The sequence below is a fragment of the Sorex fumeus genome, unplaced genomic scaffold, assembly GCF_029834395.1.
Source record: "Sorex fumeus unplaced genomic scaffold, SorFum_2.1 ptg000061l, whole genome shotgun sequence".
NCBI lineage: Eukaryota > Metazoa > Chordata > Mammalia > Eulipotyphla > Soricidae > Sorex > Sorex fumeus.
In genome coordinates this window covers 47,085,725-47,106,951 of record NW_026606118.1, presented here as the reverse complement: position 1 = coordinate 47,106,951, position 21,227 = coordinate 47,085,725, and the positions used below count along the sequence as shown (strand labels likewise).

The following is a 21,227-nucleotide window of genomic DNA, read 5'->3' as shown; positions in this document are numbered from 1 at the left end:
TGTTGCCTCTTTAGTAATTTATTTTTATTGATTTTTATTAAAAACACAATCATTTACAAAGTTGTTCATCATACAGTTGTTTCAACTTTTAGTAGTTATTTATCTTTAATGGTATTCTTTAATGTCCTATTTATGTTGTGTTTGCACTTACAAAAACCCTCCCCACAGTAATTTCCTTAAAATTATTTATATACATTTTCCACTGGTTTATTCTTCATGGTTAATTTTGGCATATTTTCTAACTTAAACAAAATTCCTAAGAATCTAAAAACTTTCTCACCTTTAAAGATTAATATATTATTGCATTGACAAAATTTGTATTTTCATTAAATCCTGAAAGTTTAAGATTATTTATTAGTCACTTTTTTAGCTGGGAATGTAAACTGACTTTTCAATGAATTAATTCAGTTATCTGAGTTTCAATTCATTGGTGCAATTTTTGTTTCTACACCTTTCATTGCCAATTTTATTTGTGTTAACTGAATTTGTGATTTCCTTCCTAGTTTTCTTTATTATTGTATTTTATATCAATTCACTCATATTTTAACTCTTCCCCTCCATCCCCACCCCATCTCCAGCAACTCAGCAGTCACGCCCATTAGCTACCTCTGGCTGGTGCCAGGTAATCTAGTCATAAGCCCCCATCAGATCGAATGTCCTTCTCTCCCAGAAGGTAGCATAACATGACATTCAGCATAACCATGCCACCAGACCCCATACCAGGCTGTTTCACTCGGGGTGCCCCAGAGGGGGGAAGTGTGAGACCCCTCCCCATCCCGAGGGACCCAGCCCCAGCAGCTAAAAACCTCCAGAACTCAACTACCACTATGCTCCTAGCCACTCTCCACACACTTGGGCTGAGCCTCACCCATGAGTGAACATTTTCCTGGACCGAGTACCCGTGACACTTTCCAGGACACACCCTACCCAATACCCCAAGAATACCACACCACTTTTGATGGAATTCAAAGTAGAAGGCAACCAACATTCGAGGGAAATATTATATTATTTTGGTTCTGCTTTGGGTCAGGCACTGAGGTACAGAATGGAAACACCTGAAATATGGTGGTGAGAAGGTGTATGGTGATGGGACTGGTGTGTGAATATTAAATGTAATAAAATATTGTGAACTACCTTATAAAATATTTAAAAAATAAAAAATTAAAGGATAGGTAATCCAAGAATGACGGTATTGCCTTTTTATCTCCCTTAAAATAGAAAGCTAGTCACTATGCTGTTCCTAGAGAACAATGACAGTCTTAGAGTCATATCACTTCATACTTTGGCTTCCAGCTTCTATTTAGATGCATAGATAGATAAAATCTGCAAGTTTTTGTCTTTAAATCGCAAATTCCAGCCAGAGAAATAGTACAGCTGTAATGGCTCTCTTGCTTTGCAAGATTTTGATAAGGGTTTGATTCTCTGCACAGAATTTGATGCCCTGATCAATTCAAGAATGATCCCTGAGCACAGAGCCAGAGAAAAATCTGTAAATACAACTTAGTGTGACCCAAATAAACAAAAACTCCAAAACTTTTTAAAAAAAAACACTTAAAAATAAATAAATTGTTAATTTTTTCATTCTGCTTGCCCTCTAAAATTTATTTCTTTTTTTCTAGTGACTTTATGAATTTACAGAAATGGCCAAATGATAAATTCCTTTATTCGGTGTAAGTGATTTCATATGTGCATAAAGTTTATCTTTTCATTGTCTCTTGGGCAACCTTAAGGAAACAAAACCCATAAGAACTGAGAAAATAAGAGAAGATTGGCTAAATATTCCAAGGACTATGTAGCCTCCTGGACATATTCAAAGTAATATGCTGGCCTACTGGAGCCAAAAGACTTGAGGAAAATTATCCTTCACAGCAACCTGAACATATTTAGGGTTCTTTATGCTCTTTTATTTAATCAGGTAAGGCTTTCTTGAAGAAAATAAAATACAATTTGATTTTGAGTGTTAGAGAGTTGGGGTCAGAACATTACCATCAGAAATAATGTATGATAAGGAGAGAGATTGTGTTGTGCTAACTCCATATGGAATTAAAACTACCATATTGTTTTGATTCAAATCAGCTTATTGTTTTCAGCCAGGTTATTTTAATTTTCAGGGTTTCCTGAAAATTTTATTATCTTTGAAGGGAAGACATCTTCTATATGATCTCTGTAATTTCTTTTTCCAACCATATGAATACATACTTATATTTTGAATGGAATATAAATGAGTTATATAAACATATAAATGATAAATATTTTAAATTGTATATTAAACTCAAACAATATCAAATCTCCAGTGAGTATATGAGTGTCAAAGCATGATATAGACATTCTACATCTTGTATTTAGTTTAATACTAATTTTCCAATTTTCTTTTGCACTTTTTTAGATGTGCAGTTTTGTTCTTCAGTTTTGATTACTTTCAAACAAAATGAAAAATGATTGTGAATATTTGTTACAATAGTCTTGTTCTATAGTCTGTTGTTTTAATGGAACATATTTATGCAATGATTCCATATTATTATTCCATTATATTTGGTATTTCATAGCTTTTCATTTTATTTAATTAAATTTTTACTAAAATATGTTTTCAATTTTTTTGCATTACCAAACAAAATAGGGGAAAGATACGAAGACTCAGTATTCATTGTTTTTATTTATCAACATTAAATAGTAGCATTTGTCATCTTCTGAATTATACCGTGCTATTCTCTTTGTATTGTGTCATAAATTCAAGTGAAATAATTCCCATGTCAGAGTCTACTAAACTAAATGCAAAGATATCTAGTGAAGTATAGTCAAATTCGGCTTTCAGGCTTGACATAGGTTTCCACAGTATCACTCGGTAATTAATTTTTAATTATTTAGTTCTCCTAAGCACAATGGGTAGGGCACCTGCCTTGCATGTGACTGACCTGGGTTTGATCCGCAGCACCACGTATGGTCCTCTATGATCAGGAGTACGTCCTGAGCAATACTGGGTGTGGCCCAAAATTCAAAAAAGAATCCTCTTCAATAAACTCATACTAAAAGACAATAATATAACCATAGAATAGAAGTATATTTGTTGAACATCATAATAAATATATTGGCAAAATGCAAGAGTATACTTAAGTAGGGCTGGAGCGATAGCACAGCGGTAGGGCGTTTGCCTTGCACGCACGCAATACAGCCGACCTGAGTTCTATTCCTCCGCCCCTCTCGAAGAGCCCGGCAAGCTACGGAGAGTATCTCGCCTGCACGGCAGAGCCTGGCAAGCTACCCGTGGCATATTCAATATGCCTAACACAGTAACAACAAAGTCTCCAATGGAGACGTTACTGGGCCCGCTCGAGCAAATTGATGAACAACGGGAGGACCGTGACTATGCTTAAGTAAATAGGCTAAGGAAATTGTTTATCCAAATCAAAGACCTTTACCTTAAAGGATAAAGTAAAAGGAGGAGGGACAAGTCAAGAATGGGATGTTGCTTTCTCTCTCATTAATTTCTATTTAAAAAATGTAGTGCTTACATGATATGTAGGCACTCTACATGCACACCTCACCTCCAAGCTACCATACATGCTACTTTAAATGTATCATCACCTTATTTTCTCAGTTTTTATGGATTCTTATTCCCTTAAATTCTAAAGTACTTATAGTCTGCCCGCTTCATTTATCATAATTGCTTTTTTAGAGGAAATATGATATAAACATTGTGTGTACGTATATAGCACCGTAGCACTGTCCTCCAATTGTTCATCGATTTGCTCAAGTGGGCACCAGTAACATCTCCATTGTGAGACTTGTTGTTACTGTTTTTGGCATATCAAATATGCCATGAGGAGCTTGCCAGGCTCTGCCAAGTGGATGGAATACCCTCGGTAGCTTGCTGAGCTCTCTGAGAGGGATAGAGGAACTGAACCCGGGTTGGCCGTATAAAGGCAAACACCCTACCCACTGTGCTATCACTCCAGCCCATATATTCACACACAATATATATATGTGTGTATATATATATACTCGAGCGGGCCCAGTAACGTCTCCATTGGAGACTTTTTGTTGTTACTGTGTCTGGCACATGTATCCATATATGTGTGTATATACCCTGACTTCATCCCTGACTTCATTCTAACTCTCCCAGGAATCATTAAAATATCATTATATTCTTTATATATTCAAATTCATAACACAGAATCTTACCCATAATAAAGTTTATGGAAGAATATGATGACTGATTAATATTTGGAGTTTAATAAATCCCAAGTATATGTGTGTAAATAAGAAGCTTCAAATTGATCATTTATATATGATAAAGATGAGAGAGGTAATATTGAATAATTTAGAAGAATGAGATTAAGGGTTCACAAAGAAAAAGTCATGAATTAAAATGTATGTCTAGGTCATGGTTCTCATCTGAGCACATATCAAGTGCCAATAAAAGTGTAGAAATAATTATACCAGAGTTTCCAAATACTCTCATGTTTATTTTTAAATATTTAAATATATAAGGTGTTAGGAAACTTGTATTTTATAATCTTGGGATCCAACCAATTATTGTTTACTTTGTAGCAAAAATAAAAATCTGTTGTTATATCATGCTTACTATGCTTCCTATATTATCAAAAATGATCACATTGTTCAGGGTATATAATTTTTTCCCAATAAGGTTCTATTTTTCCAAATATACAAAATGAATCTTATGTTTGCTAAGAGCAGATATTGAATCATTTTTTAAGATCTGGTTGAAAAAAACCTTTCTCTGAAAAACATACTTCAAATCACCTAAGAATTCATTAGTCCTTCCAACATTCTACTAAAATACAAGCTACCCTTCTGTATTCTAACACATTATTTTGTTACTTTACTGTTTGTTTACATATACATAATTTTCAGTTGCACAAAAATTTCGTAAGAATATTTTTTCTTTTATTTGCTTTTTAATTTTGTTTTCTTTTCTAATGCTGGAGACAGAACATTAAATATGTTCCATAAATGTTTATTAAATGTGTGTTTTAAGAACATATGGAAGTTTGAAATTTTTACCACCTGATTTGAGAAATTATTTTCTTAGAGACATCTGTCAAGCTTTAAGCAAATGGAAGTCCAAAGAGCCAGCAGATGAAGTGATAAGTAACAATGAGATGCAGCTCTTTGTTTGATGTAATTCTCGCTGTGGCTGAAAGAACTTTGGGCATGTTTTCTAAGTTCAAGAAAAATTTACTGAATTAATGTTAAGACTATGTGCCCGTCAATAAGGGGATAGAAAATGAGTGGTTCATATTTCACAATGGAATACTATGGAGCTGAAAAGAACGATGAAATTATGAAATTCACTGAATCTTGGATAGAACTGGAGGATCTCAAGCAAAGTTAAGCATATGAAGAAGAACAATGACAGTATGATCTTGCTTATCTGTCATATATAACAAGATATATTATACCAGTAAATGAGTATGTAACAGGAAATAGGAACACATGATCTTAAAGCAGGGATGCTCAAACTACCCTTGTCCCTTGAGCACAGAAATGAGGAAAGGGAAGGAAAGAAACCAAGAGAGATATTTTGTAAGAAGAGAGGGATGGGAGGATCAAGGGTTAGAGGTCTTGAACAAGCATATTGGTAGTGCAGAGGTGAGATATACACATATATCTAAATTACAAAGCCGACAATACTGTAAATACAAAATCCAAATTACAATAATCAAATTTTTAAAAGTGCCTGTCAAGAAGGCAGATTCAGGGTATCAGAGGGAACTTAGAGAAATTGGTACAGGGAAGAAGGCACTAGTGGTGGGATTGATGTTGGAACATTGTGTGTCTGAAACAACTAATAACTATGAAAATCATGGGGACTTAATATGTAATAAATTAAATGATCAATCAATCAATAAATAAATATTACTCTGACAACATTAATAACATACAATGAAGAATTTGCACTAAAAGCAATGAATTCACTGGTCAGTGAAAATTGAGAAATTATTTTGAAGTTATTTCAAATTTAAAAATTAAGAAAATAGGAAGAATCACTTGATCACGTGACATCCTATTACTCATCGATTTGCTCAAGCGTGCACCAGTAACATCTCCATTCATCCCTGTCATGTGCTAGTGTAGCCCAATGCTGTCTGCTCGCTCCAGGAACACAAAGAGCCTCACACTGATCATTCAGGGTCTTGACGAAGAAGTCTGACCATCTCGTAGGTGGGCGACCATGAGATATTTTAACATCTGGTGGAATCCAGTTGGTAATGGCTCTGTTCCTGTGGTCATCTCCAAATTGCATTGCATCTCCAGCCCATCTTATTTTTCACACCTTGGCAAATGAGACAATGTCCCTGATTCTGGATCATCGACAGAGGTCGGAACTCTGGATTCTTCCTCTCACTTGAGTGAAGCGTGATACATCAAGCATAGCTCTTTCGATTCCTCTTTGGGAGATCCAAATTGCGCTCTCATCCTGTTTTCGTAGGGCCCAGGTCTCTGAGGCATATGTTAATGCAGGAAGAACAGTGGAATTGAAGAGATGTGCCCTGAGCTGGAGGTTCTTTGTCCTCTTAGCTATTTCTTCGACACTCTTGATGGTGTTCCAAGCCGCTCTCTTCCTCCTGCACAACTCAGGTGCCAGGCCATTCATCAATTGACTTCTTGACCTAGGTACACATAACTGTTGCATTTGGAGATATTCATTCTGTTGAGATTGAATGGAACGTCAGGAATGAGACCGTTTCTCATAAACATTGTCTTTGTGAGATTCAGCTGTAGTCCGACCTTTCCACACTCACGGTCAAAGTCGGCCAGCATTCGTGCTGCTTGGCTAATGTTTGGTGTCATTAGAACCATGTCATCAGCAAAGCGGAGGTGGTGCAGTTGCCGACTGTCTATCTTCACTCCCATTCCTTCCCATTCTAGTTGTCACATGACATTCTTGAGGGTGGCACTGAAGAGTTTCGGTGAAATGGTATCGCCCTGCTGAACCACTCTATTGACATCAATGATCACTTCACTGTAGAATGGCGAGATACTGTTAGTGAATCTGTAATACAGCTCATGGAGGATCCTGATGTATTTAGTTTGAAAGCCCTGCTTGGCTAGGACTTTGATGACTGCTTCCGTCTCAACAGAATCAAAGGCCTTCTTTAAATCAATGAACATTAGACAGAGCAGCATCTTGAACTCCCGAGAAACCTCAATGAGCTTGGTTATCATGTAGATATGGTCGATCTTTCTGGATCCTTTTCGAAACCCTGCTTGCTTGCATGGTTGTCCTTCATCTAGTGTTCTGCTAATCCTGTTTAGGGTGACGCGAGTGAACAGCTTGTAGACGATAAACAACAGGCAGATCAGGCAATAGTTGCCAATGTTGTGGATGTCTCCCTTCTTGTACAGTAGTACAGTCCTGCTTTTTTTCCACTGGGACAGAACCTTGCATTCAGACAGGTAGCATGTGAAGAGCCTAGCCAGTGTATTGATGAGAACTGAAAGCAGGTTCTTCAGGTGTTCAGGTCTGACCTTGTCTGGGCCGGGTGCTCTTTGCTTCTTTACTGACGAAATGGTGTGTCAGATTTTGGAAGGCAGGACATATGTGTATATTGTTCCAACTATATATAATATCTGACACTTTATCCCTTCAATTTGTGAAAATTATTGTAATAAAATAATAAAAGTCTGAAAATCCACTTAATCCTTCAATAATTTTCTGGAAGTGGCACCATTAGCTAAATATAAATATTAACTTTGGGGCCGAAGTGATAATACAGTGGGCTGCCTTGCACATACCCAACCCAGGTTTGTTCGCCAACACCATATATGGTCCAAACCCCACCAAGAGTGATCCCTAAGATTAATGCCAAGAGTAAGTTCTGAAAATTGACAAATTGGCCAAAAAAACACCAAAAATCATATATTGACTTTTGCCAAAACACATAAACATGTCCTGCTGCAATATAATGGCTATTTTATAAAATAAAATATGTAGAAACTTCAAGAAATTTCTGGATGCTTTTGCTAGCAATTCATTTATAAAAACACTGTAAGAGTGTTGATAGTAGGGGTCAAAGAGATAGCAAAGGAATTAGGATGCTTGCTTGGCCAAAGATTGAGCCCAGTTTGATTTTCAGCACTGCTTAAGTTCCCCTAAAGACCATCAGGAGTGATCCTGTGCACAGATCTCTGAGCACTGAGAAAGGAGTAAGACCTAAACACTGTCTGGTGTTGCTCAAACTCCTGCCCCCAAAAGAATATAGAAACTAATAACTAATATGTCATTTTAATAGAAATATTAATATCTGAATCGAAGACTGGCATCCCCGTGACGTATTCAATATGCCAAAAACAGTAACAACAAGTCTCACAATTTGTTGTGAGACATTACTGGTGCCCACTCGAGCAAATCGATGAACAACAGGAGGACAGTGCTACAGTGCTATTAATATCTATCTGCAGTCAGAGCAATTTACAGATTTAGCAATATCTTATCTGCGGTATTATTTTTCCCTGCAGTAAAAGAACTGCCAGTGTATAATAGATTCATGAATAATTGTAAAATTCTGGTACTTATCCATACCAGATGGTTTCACTATAGAGAAATTCAAATGGATCGTATTATATTGCTTAGGCATCTAGAAAATTTCAAATATATGGAACATAAGATGTGCACTCCCAGTGATTTTTAATGGAATATTCATTAACATTTGCAGAAGTAAAAATCTGATAAGGTAGCCTTTTATCATATTTATTAGTCTGCAGACTTTCTGCAATTTTCCTAATAAAAGTAAATGAAATCTACTGAGTGACTAGCAATTCATGATTGACTAGCAACATGATACCTCAATAAAAATAATTTTTGAAATCTAGCACAGTGGGTAGGGAGTTTGCCTGGCACGTGACTGACATGGCCAATCAGAGTTTGATTCCTCCGCCCCTCTCGGAGAGCCCAGCAAGCTACGGAGAGTATCTCGCCCACAGAACAAAGCCTGGCAAGCTCCCTGTGATGTATTCGATATGCCAAAAACAGTAACAAGTCTCACAATGTTACTGGTGCCCATTCGAGCGAATTGATGAACAATGGGAGGACAGTGACACTGACAATTCATTAAAATGTAAATATATGTCTACTGATTGGAAATAGATTAGTTTTATGCATATGACAAGATGATAATCACTTGCATGTAAAAAGAATAAAAGTATTTCTGTTCAGAATATCCTCATTTTCCAAATTCTATAAGATTTTACTTCTTACACTGGTACTCAGATATCTTTAAAGTAATAGTAGTCAAAATTTGAAAATTTGGTGGTCTTTGACAAATTCCAATTTGTTTTAATTTCTTGCATCTTACAAGAAATTAGAATTTCCTGGCAAGCAGAGTTTAATGTATGCAATAATGAGATAAAAGCCGGTATATAAGAAAATACCTATTTGAGGAGAATAAGAATCTCCTTTTAACTCAGGAACTAGTATAGACCCTGATATGTGTCAATGGATCCCTTTAAACAGAGAACTGCCATAGTTGGTTGTGCATTTTAGGTAAACAAACTTGGTGGCAATGTGGAAGACTACATATGAAATGCCAGAAAGTGACAGATCTTTTTATTCTAAAACAAGCTATAAAAGCTAGAGTGATAATTTTTTCTTACATTTTTTGAATCCCTGTGTAGTTTGGCTTTCAAAAATTCTCTGATGCCAATTAAATAACTTCAAAAGAAAATTTTTGCATTGTACACAAAGCACTCTATTTACTTTCCAAGGATTATTTACTTTTGCATTTTCTCAGGCCAGTGTGTTAGATTTGCCAGATTCTTTCTTGTCAAGAAAATTTTTTTCTTTTTTTTTTATATATAGATTTCTTTATGGTTGGAGCAATAGCACAGAGGGTAGGGCATTTGCCTTGCACCCAGCCGACATGGCTGACCCGAGTTCAATTCGTCCCCCTCTCGGAAAGCCCGGCAAGCTACCGAGAGTATCTCGCTCGCCCAGCAAAGCCTGGCAAGCTACCCGTGATGTAAAGGTAAAAGGTAAAGGCCCTCCCGTTGATCGTCGATTTGCTCGAGCGGACCCAGTAACGTCTCCATTGGAGACTTTGTTGCTACTGTGTCTGGCATATCACTCTCGGTAGCTTGCCGGGCTCTCCGAGAGGGGCGGAGGAATCAAACTCGGGTCGGCCATGTTGGCCGCGTGTAAGGCAAACGCCCTACCGCTGTGCTATCGCTCCAGCCCGTGATGTATTTGAATGCCAAACACAGTAACAAGTCTCACAATGTTACTGGGCCCGCTCAAGCAAAATTGATGAACAATGGGAGGACAGTGACAGTGACAGATTTCTTTACATTTGTTTTTTCTTTCACTGAATATTTCCTTATCCATTTCAGTAAACCACTTCTCCTTAGTCCCCCAGATTTATGTTAAGCCTCTATTATAAATATCCAATCCTATACTACACTCATACACTTAATTACTTATATACAGGTCTTTCTTACAAAATCTCTCTACCGCTACTGGCATCCCTGCCACCACACATTAGTACTTTATAGAAGATAGATATAAATTGTTTAATAGTTATTTAATGCTAAAATTTCTGAGTATTTACTTAGTAATGTGATTTTTTTCTTCTAGGAAATATTTTTCAAATAAATTTAGATGATGAGTACGTGTAAATATATAATACATATTATACAAGAAGCACATGTCAGATAAAAATTCTTCTAGAACTCATATGCTCAACAGTGCATTTCCCAAAGAGACAGAACTTGCACTTGGGAGAGGTAAAATTCCTTATGTATTATCTAATTTAGAAACCTTCAAAGGGCTATAGTATATACCATGGTATTAAAACTTTATAAGTTGGAGATGATAAAATATATATATATATCTTAAGAGACTCCACATGTGATACATTTTTAAAAGACGAGAAACACTATCTTTGCAAATGTCACATAACAGATAAATACTATAACAAACCCACAGAAGGTTATATTTTAGAAGGAAAACAAAGACCAATACATGATTATATAAGCAACATATAACAGTGAAGAATATTATATAATACAGAATGAATAAACAAAGTTGTGTGACAGAGTAACAAAAGGTTGCTATAATTGATAAAATAATGATTGACATAATAAATCATTTAAAATAGGTTGCTATAGAAAACTTAAAATTTAAAGAAGGGAGATTTAAGGAAAAACGATGGGAAAGTTCTCAGTTGCAGATTGCCTTGTTATGCTAAAAGAATAGAAAACCTATGTACTTCTAGTTCATGAGCAATTTCTGTCAGGAGAAGTAAGGTTAACGGGTTATTTTTAACATGGCAGCACATTTTCATAATGAGGGGAATAATCTACTACTAGGTAGTTCATTAATTATTGGACAAAGAGAAAAGAATTACTCAACTGATGTTCTCAGATATAAGGGATTAAATCTCAGCATACAATATAATGACTGGTTTAAAAATGGAGCATGAGGGCTGGAGCAATAGCACAGTGGGTAGGGCGTTTGCCTTGCACACAGCCTACCCGGGTTTAATTCGCCGCATCTGGTCCCCCTGAACACCACCAGGGGTAATCCCTGAATGCAGAGCCAGGAAGGAGTAACCCTTGTGCATCACCGGGTATGACCCAAAAAGCAAAAAAAAAAAATAGAAATAAAAATAAGGAGCATGAATATTTTAACCTGTAGGATCATAGACAGGAAGGCAGAGAGTGTTTATGCAGAGAATAGGATATGCTCTCATATTTTCTGAGTGATGTAGGGAGAAAAATTATCTGTGACCAACTGAGAGTGATGGCTACATTAAGACTGAATGAGGGGAGTCAGCTGAGGGGAGGCTAGGATCAGCTGAAAGTAAAAACTACAGAGAAGTTAAAAAACAAAATATGGGAAATATCTGGGAATATATTATAGGAGTTAAGGTACTTGCCTGCCATGTGACTACTCCATGTTTGATCTGAGTACTTGAGTATTTCTAGAAGTCACCCCAAAGTCTGAGTCAGTTGTAACCTCTTAGCACTGCAGAATGTGACCCAAAGCCTTTCCCATCAAAAAAATTGAGAAGTTACTAAAGAGAGTTGAGTCAAAAAATTGGAAATATGAAAGAGTTGCCTGAGACTTAAAGAGCCCATCAGTGAGCTTATAAAAATACTTTAAAACTGAGAAGTTGTCTCTGTGGTCATGTGATTTCTTCCAGCCACAGTTAGTTGCATGAAGGCAAGTGCAAAGTAGGTAGCATTCAATTTAACCTTAGGTTGCGTTTTTGACTAGCAATAAATGAAGAGAAGGTAAGGGAATTTAGGAGCTGGAACAATGGTACAGCATCTAGGGCATTTCCCTTGAAGATGTTCAATTTCCTGGGTTCAGTTTCCCCAGATTTACAGGAGCAATTCCAGAAGTCTGAGCCAGGAGTATGTCCTGAGGACCACTGGGCTTATGTAACCCAAGAACCGCAAAGAAATAAAAAGTAAGGGAATTGAATATGAAAGCAATGGAATGACTGTGGTTGACTTTGAAATTCAAGTTAGAATGAGGGCGAAGAAGCTATCAAGAGAGGAGAAAGTTAAAAATGTCAACTCGATGAATTTGACTTGATGGAATGACCAAGAAATATAGAATTTAAAAACTGGGGAAGGGAAAGTTGGGAGAGCTGGCCAGGAAACACTCCACAAAATAAAATTAGGTATGATCAGAAAGGGATGTGAGTAAACCCAAGATCCAAAAGCAGCCATTGTTATCACCACTAACAAAATGTATGAAATTTATGTTGAGATGCATGAGAATTTATGATTGAGGCTGTGTAAGTATGATGAACTTGGAGGGACGAGTTCAAGGAATTGATTCAAGTCTCAGGCAGTTTCAAGCCCAATCTATACAGAAGTGTCCTGATTTCTACACAATGTCAGGAGTAACCCATAGTGATACCCAAGTGACATATGTGGTGCAGAGAAATGAACCAGGGCCAGCTTCACACAAGAAAACAGCTTTGACCCTTGTATTAACTCTACCACCCAAGTCATTAACTCCTTTGGCAGAAACATGCCAGGCTTCACATGTGGGCTTGCAAACAAAAGCTGATCTAAGGAGGGAAGGAATGAAAAAGAAGATGACACGTTATTGACATTTTAGAAGACCAGTACAACAGTAACTGATTCTTACATAAGCACACACTTATTTGCCTAAGGGAATAACAGAATGCAGCTTTTCACTATCTACACAAGGAAACATTTTTTTTACATGACATGTAAAATTCTCTGATTCATTCCCCATCTTTTCCAGCTGTATACCTATCTCAGTGGAGAGGATTGCCAAGGGACTTTTGGTTTTTGAATCAGAAGTACAAAGAGCTGACTGATGTTACTATTAGAAAAGATTCCTTGTTGCCATCTGCTTACATATATAAAATTTTCTGGCACCTATATTTATACAACAAAAAATAGAAATAAACTCTGTTACTACTGTCTTACCCTAACAGTTGTTAATACTAATCTCTGAATATGTAAATTAATAGAAAACAAACCTTAATTTAACCAATTTAAAGGATACACCTATATATTCTATTTATTTTTACAAAGAAATCTAATATTTTTCTATCATTTTGTGCTGAATATTAAGCCTAAGTGTTTTAGACTTCATCAGTTAATTGTCTCTTTTCCTCCTCCGAGAGAAACTTACTATGATCTTGCAAGCATTCCTAATCCCATTCGTTTATTATTAACATTTCCTTTGTGTTTTACCTCCTTCATTATCACAATTCCCCAAGTCAGTCTTGGTTACTTATAAGCCAAAACTTAAGTGACTCTAAACTTCATATTTGAAGTGAATTTTCTGTACCTGCTTTTCTATGTCCCCTATGGACTTTTCATATTTTTCCACAGAACAATGTTCTTTGCTTATACAGAGAAAGACCACTAATGCTATGCTCCTAATATTTGGGAGTTGATTGACTCCAAAATATATTTATTCCTGGGCATCCAGCATAATTACTTGACTCAGGCTTTGATTGCTGTAGTTCCTATCACCCCAAAAAGGGAGGTCGCGTTGTGAGACTGGGATGGACCCCGTGCAAGTGGCAAAGCTACCCCAGCATCGAAACGGGACTAAAAAGTCTAAAAAGCATATATGCATAGTCTTGATACAAGCTGTATGACTTAAGAGACAGGACCTCCATGGAGCTGAATTTGACTGAGGACTAAGTCTGTGGTTCATGGTAAAAACCTTGCTTGCTCTCGAAGTTCAGAGAAGTAAATTTTAGAATCTGTATCTCTTACTGTGTTTACCCAAATAACTGCAAGTGTTTAATAAGAAGAAACATTAGTTGTTTAATCTGTACAATTTAAGGGAAAAGGAAAAGCAATATAGATTGTCTCTGGGACATCTATATTGAGTTAATCTCCCCAAGAGAATTGCCTCCACTGAAACAATTTATCTCTGCAAATGATCAATCACATCAACATGGGTACTATACCTCAAACCCCTTCAGGTGTTCTTTTAAGTATGGTAGTAGCTCTGCATTAAATGGGCCATTTTTACCAATAGTCTATGGTTCCTCATCTCTGTCTCTCTTTTGGGAAGCCCAGGAGGCCACTCTCCACAACAGAACTCCCTCATTGACACACCCCAACATTTTGTGAACTCACAATCTTGTCAATTGTTTACTACTTGACTAAACTGAGAAAAGTATTTAAGATGTATGCTTATCTTACAAAGAAATCTTGAAGTCACACAAGATTATGTGTATATCTATAAATTACATAGCACTGTAGCACTGTTCTCCCATTGCTTATTGGTTAGTTTGAGCAGGCCCAGTAACTTCTCCATTGTGAGACTTGTTACCAAGTTTGGCATATTGAATACGTCACAGGTAGTTTGCCAGGCTTTACCATGCAGGTGAGATACTCTTGGTAGCTTGCTCTCTGAGAGGGGCAGATGAATCGAACTCAGCTCGGCTGAGCCTGCTGCTTGCAAGGCAAACACCCTACCACTGTGCTATCGCTCCAGCCAATAAATTATATACATAATAAAATATGTATTTACTATGGAGACATATAAGTGATGAGTGAAATACCTCTTATCATAAAACTTAAATGTATATAGTAAATAAAATTCTATAAAATAAGTAAAATGGAAATAATAATTGCAAAACGATGAGGAAGAATTTAAAAGTTTTTACTGCTCAATGATTTTTTCATGTACTTGAGAAATGAATCAGGGCTGGGTGCAGAGAGGCCAGGACTGTGATCAGGAGTGGACTCCTCTGGGGAGCCCACAAGCTCACTGAGTCCCTGGCCTCACTATGATTGCTGGAACACAGGCTCAACTATTTCATTCAGTAAAAATGTGGGTTCAGAAAAGTCCCTAGGAAGATTGAATCTTGAAGACAGACTCAGAAACAAATGAGTCAGCATATAAGAGAAGTGCTTGGATTCCTTCTGTCAAAGAAGCAGACTTTAATCCTTCACCTATCCTTAAGGACTCTCATAAAGCCTTTTTTTTGCCCCACTGTTGATTCACTGGCTGTGTTAAACCAGGCCAAGATCTCCCCAAAGGAATCACACAAAGACAAGATGCGATTCAATAAGCAAAGGGTCTTTATTGGCTAGCTCAAGCTAGGGTCCTCTCTGGCTCACCGACATAGTGGCAGCCTTCTTGGAATGAGTGGTCCCAAGTTTCAAAACTGAGAGGCTTTTATACCATAGCATTATATAATAGGAACTTTCCAAGGACCATCCTTTTGGCTGCAGTCTGAGGGAATTTTCATTACTTGTACTTAGCTGATTGGTTATAAGTTGGAGTTACATAAGGGTTGTAGGATAGCATTGCTTTGTCCTTCCTCCCTTGCCACAAAGAGCTTAGGTTTATCAGGTCACACCAATCAAAGTGCTCCCAAGTCACTCCCATTCTTTTGTTTATCTGTAACCAATTCCCCAACCTGTTAATCAGTTTTTTCCCCTAATCAGATTCTGTTAATTTTTTTTCCTTTTTTTATTAGTGAAAAACCATGAGGTACAGTTATAGGCTTACAAATTTTGTGCTTGGGTTTCAGTTATACAATGATCAAGTGCCCATCCCTTCACCAGTGCCCGTCATCCATCCCCATGGGTCCCAGCATCCCCCCCCAACCCTCATCCCCCCCCCGTCCCATCCTGCCTCTGTGGCAGGGTATTCCCCCTTGTTCTCTCTCTCTTCTTTTGGGTACTGTGTTTTGCAAGAGAGGCTTTGAGTGGCAATCATGTTTGGCCTATCGACTACTTTTAGCATGCTTCTCCCACCCTGGGAGGACCCTCACAACACCCTTCATTTGGTACTCTCTTCTCTATCTGAGCTTCCTTTTCACCTAGAGCCTGTGGCTGGCCTTCCATTCATGGAGCAAAATTCCTGGTACTAATCTCAGCCATTTCTGGGTGTTACTCTCCCTTTTTGTTGCTTTATGTTCCCCAGATGAATGCAATCTTTCTGTGTCTATCCCTCTCTTTCTGACTCATTTCGCTTAACATGATACTTTCCATGTAGTACCACTTGTATGTAAATTTCATAACTTCATCTTTTCTAACAGCTACATAGTACTCCATTGTGTAAATGTACCAGAGTTTCTTTAACCAGTCATCTGTTCTTGGGCACTCAGGTTTTTTCCAGATTCTGGCTATTGTAAAGAGTGCTGCAATGAACAAACAATTGCAGATGTCACTTCGACTATACCTTTTTGCCTCTCTTGGATATATTCCCAGGAGTGCTATAGCTGGGTCAAATGGCAGATCAAATTCTAATTTTTTGAGAATCGTCCATACTGTTTTCCAAAAGGGTTGGACCAGTCGGCATTCCCACCAACAGTGAAGGAGTGTCCCTTTCTCGCCACATCCACGCCAGCAACGGTTGCTTTTGTTCTTGTGGATGTGGGCCAGTCTCTGTGGTGTGAAATGATATCTCATTGTGGTTTTGATCTGCATCTCTCTGATGATTAGTGATGTAGAGCATTTTCTCATGTGCCTTTTTGCCATTCGGATTTCTTCTTTGCGAAAGTTTCTGTTCATTTCCTCACCCCATTTTTTGATGGGGTTGGGTGATTTCTTCTTGTGGAGTTTAACCAGTACCTTGTATATCCTTGAACACTCCTGAAATTTATATGGAACAATAAGCCCCCACGAATAGCTAAAGCAATTCTTGGGAAAAAGAAAATGGGAGGAATCAACCTCCCTAACTTCAAACTCTACTACAAGGCAGTAATAATTAAAACAGCATGGTACTGGAACAAAAGCAGAGCTGCAGACCAATGGAACAGAGTTGAATATACTGACATTTCCTCCCAAACATATAATCATCTAATTTTTGATAAGGGGGCAAGAAAAGTGAAATGGAGCAGGGAAAGCCTCTTCAACAAACTGTGCTGGCAAAATTGGATGGCTACATGCAAAAAAGTGGGCTCAGATCTCTGCCTCACACCATGCACAAAAGTAAGATCAAAATGGATTTATGACCTCAACATCAGACCAGAATCCATAATGTTTATTGAAGACAAAGTCGGCAAAACTCTCCATGATATTGAAGCTAATGGTATCTTCAAAGATGTCACGCCACTGGCCGAGCAAGTGAAAACAGAGACAGACAAATGGGACTATCTTAAACTAAGAAGCTTCTGCACCTCAAAAGAAACATTGACCAAAATACAAAGACAGCCTACAGAATGGGAAAGGATATTCACCAAGATTCTGTTAATTTTTAAGGTCAGATCTTTCTAGGATACTGAACTTATATTATAAGTTAATATCGCCTTTCTCCTCTCCTTATGTCTTTTGAATAGTTTGCTTTAAGGCAATGTCCTTTTGTATAGACACAAGAAGACAATTAATATTATGCTTTTGTAACTTGAGATTTAATTGGCTTTGACTATTATTCATTCCCAGGCATCTGCTTTCTCAACTTAAGCCTCAATTGCCCTCACTTCCTAGCTCCCCCAAAAGCAGAGTCCCGACAAAGAACTGGATGGAATCAGGGCAAGCGGTAAGCTATGTGCTACCCTGGCATTGAGGTGGGCCTGGCCAAAGTGCCACAATTCTTAACTATAAGTTAAGAGCTTGATCATGATAAATTCTGTCATGATTCAAAAGTAACGACGAGACTAGGACCCTGCTAGGGATAGGAAAGAGTAATCTGGCCTAAGCATTGTAGTCTGAGATTGAGATGACCCCAGGAGAGTAATTCTATAAGCTTAAATGCATCTCTTACTGTGTCCATACAAAATGATTAATATTATGAATGCTTATATGTTTCTTGGACACGGAAAGGAGAAACACACCCATGGGATTCCGCCTTTGGGTGGGTCATCCTGCTGAAAGAGAATCTGTCCTAGAAGCAGCATCCCCTGAGAAAAAGAACTTTACCCCTAGTGATTGTGACCACACCTATGTGTAAGCCCAGCCCTTCGTGGTGTGGGGATTTAACTAGACTGTAAGACTGGGCTGGAGGGGGAGAAGATCTAGATCAGATCCAGAGTCAGAGCAAGAGAGAGAAAGGGTTCCATATCAGGGCCTGGGGGGAAGCAGAGGAGAGACAGGAGAGAGCAGGGATAAGAATGGAATAAATGACATCTGATCAATCAAAAAGCTTGGCCCTCGTTTCATCCATAGTCTGCCCCATGGCCTGGGCCACCCTGGCTGGAGGGTGGCCCAAGTTTCCCAGAACCTGGACGGACAGGGGAAGAGCCATCGGGGCCACCCCCCTTGCCTCCCTCAGAGTTTTTACAAAGGGTTACATAAGAGCTACCCCCCCCCTTGCCTCCCTCAGAGTTTTTACAAAGGGTTACATAAGAGCTACATAAGGATTATATGGGGAGGCGGGGCTGCATCTGATTGGTCACCCTTAGTTGACCTCACCATGGCTCGCTCACTTCAGGGAAATCATGACTCAATTCCAGGTATCTGCGCTTAATTCCAGGAATTCTGGAACCGAAACCTAGGCTTAGCTTCCTCTGGTTTCTTTATGAGCCTGTGATGGCACTGTCAAGCGTCTCTATCTCTAAGCTATGCCTTTGGATCAGCTGCTATTTAGCAATATGAATCACTGAATTCCAGAGTTCAGTGTTATTTTGATGGTATAAAAGCCGATTGGCTCAACAGCATAAGACTGCAAAAAGGAGACTTCAGAATGGAGGTAATCACACCTGCAAACGTCCTTGTGTTCTGTTTATGGAGAGTGTCTTCCTGACAGCAAACAATGGTCACATCCACCTTCCTTCCAATCCTGCTTTAAAGGTTCTTTGTTCCCAGTGCTGCTGTCCACGTTCAGCCATTTCTCGTTGTTCCACATGGTAGCCAACATTTATGTTTTGCGGAGCTTCTCCTCCAGCATAGAGAACACTTTGAGGCAGGAGCAGTTCATGGCAGTGTATTACACCCTACAACACTTTTCTGGTCTGGGAATTCATCCTCCTACTATTATAAACTGTGTCCCCAGTACGTATCTTACTAGAAAGCAAATTATGGCAAAATTGTGAAATAAACGTTTATATATAGTATGTAGTATAGTATGTAAAAAATTATGACTTGTTTTAAGCTAATTAAGTGTAGTTTTTAAAGGAAACATTAAAATCATATTTTTATTCATTTCTAATATGATGTAAATTATCTCCTATAGCTATTTAAACATAATAAAAACTTTTTGATAGAAAATTAAAAATAGAAAATAGATCACTTAATCACTTAATCATTTAACTTCCCGTTAGTCATCAATTTGCTCGAGCGGGCACCAGTAACGTCTCCATTTGTCCCTGTCATGTGCTAGTGTAGCCCAATGGCATCTGTTCGCTCTGGGAACATGAAGAGCCTCAAACCGATCATTCATGATCTTGATGAAGAAGTCTGACCATCTGGTAGGTGGGCGGCCATGCGGTCTTTTGACATCTCGTGGGATCCAGTCGGTAACAGCTCTAGTCCAGCGGTTGTCATTAAATCTCATTACGTGACCAGCCCATCTGATTTTTGACACCTTGGCAAACAAGACAGCGTCCCTGATTCTTGATCGTCGATGGAGGTCGGAACTCTGGACTCTTTCTCTCATTTGAGTGAAACGTAATATTCCAAGCATAGCTCTTTCAATTCCTCTTTGGGAGACCTGAATAGCATTCTCATCCTGTTTACATAGGGCCCAGGTCTCTGAGGCATATGTTAATGCAGGAAGAACAGCGGAATCAAAGAGATGTGCCCAGAGCCGGAGGTTCTTTGTCCTCTTAGCTATTTCTTCGATGTTCTTGAAGGCTTTCCAAGCCACTTTCTTCCTCCTGCGCAGCTCAGGTGCCAGGTCATTTGTCATGTTGACTTCTCGACCTAGGTACACATAGCTGTTGCATTCGGAGATGGTCATTCCACTGAGAGCAAATGGGGCATCAGGAACGAGGCTGTTTCTCATAAACATTGTCTTCTTAAGATTCAGCTGTAGTCCTACCTTTCCACGGTCAAAGTGGGCCAGCATTTGTGCCGCTTGGCTGATGTTTGGTGTTATTAAAACAATGTCATCAGCAAAGCGGAGGTGGTGTCGTTGCCGACCATCTATCTTCACTCCCATTCCTTCCCATTCCAGTCATCACATGATGTTCTCGAGGGTGGCACTGAAGAGTTTCAGTGAAATGGTATCACCCTGCCGAACCCTTCTCTTGACATCAATGATCACTTCTTTGTAGAATGGTGAGATCCTGATAGTGAATCCGCAATACAGCTCATGGAGGATCTTGATGTATTGGGCTTGAATGCCCTGATTGGCTAGGGCTTCAATGACCACTTCCGTCTCAACAGAATCAAAGGCCTTCTTTAAATCAATGAACGTTAAACAGAGCGGCATCTTGAACTCCCGAGAAACCTCAATGAGCTTGGTTATCGTGTGGATATGGTCAATGGTGCTGAATCCTTTGTGGAATCCGGCTTGCTCACATGATTGTCCTTCATCTAGTGTTCTGCCAATCCTATTTAGGATGACTCTAGTGAACAACTTGTAGATGACAGACAATAGGCAGATCAGGCGATAGTTGCCAATGTCATGGATGTCTCCCTTCTTGAAAAGTAGTATGGTCCTGCTGGTTTTCCATCGGGATGGAAACTTGCATTCAGACAGATAGCGTGTGAAGTGCTGAGCCAGTGTATTGATGAGTACTGATGGCAGGTTCTTCAGGTGTTCAGGTCTGACCTTGTCTGGGCCGGGTACTGTTCGTTTCTTTACTGACGAAATGCAAAGATTAAAAAGAGAAGTCCCAGAATGACCACCAACTGGGAGCTCT

At 38.5% G+C, this 21,227-nt stretch overlaps 1 pseudogene; it reads left to right on the top strand.

The window, feature by feature from the left end:
- Positions 1–19,454, top strand: part of LOC130034385 (presenilins-associated rhomboid-like protein, mitochondrial) — a 98,188-nt pseudogene extending 78,734 nt beyond the window's left edge.
- Positions 19,455–21,227: the final 1,773 nt, after the last annotated feature.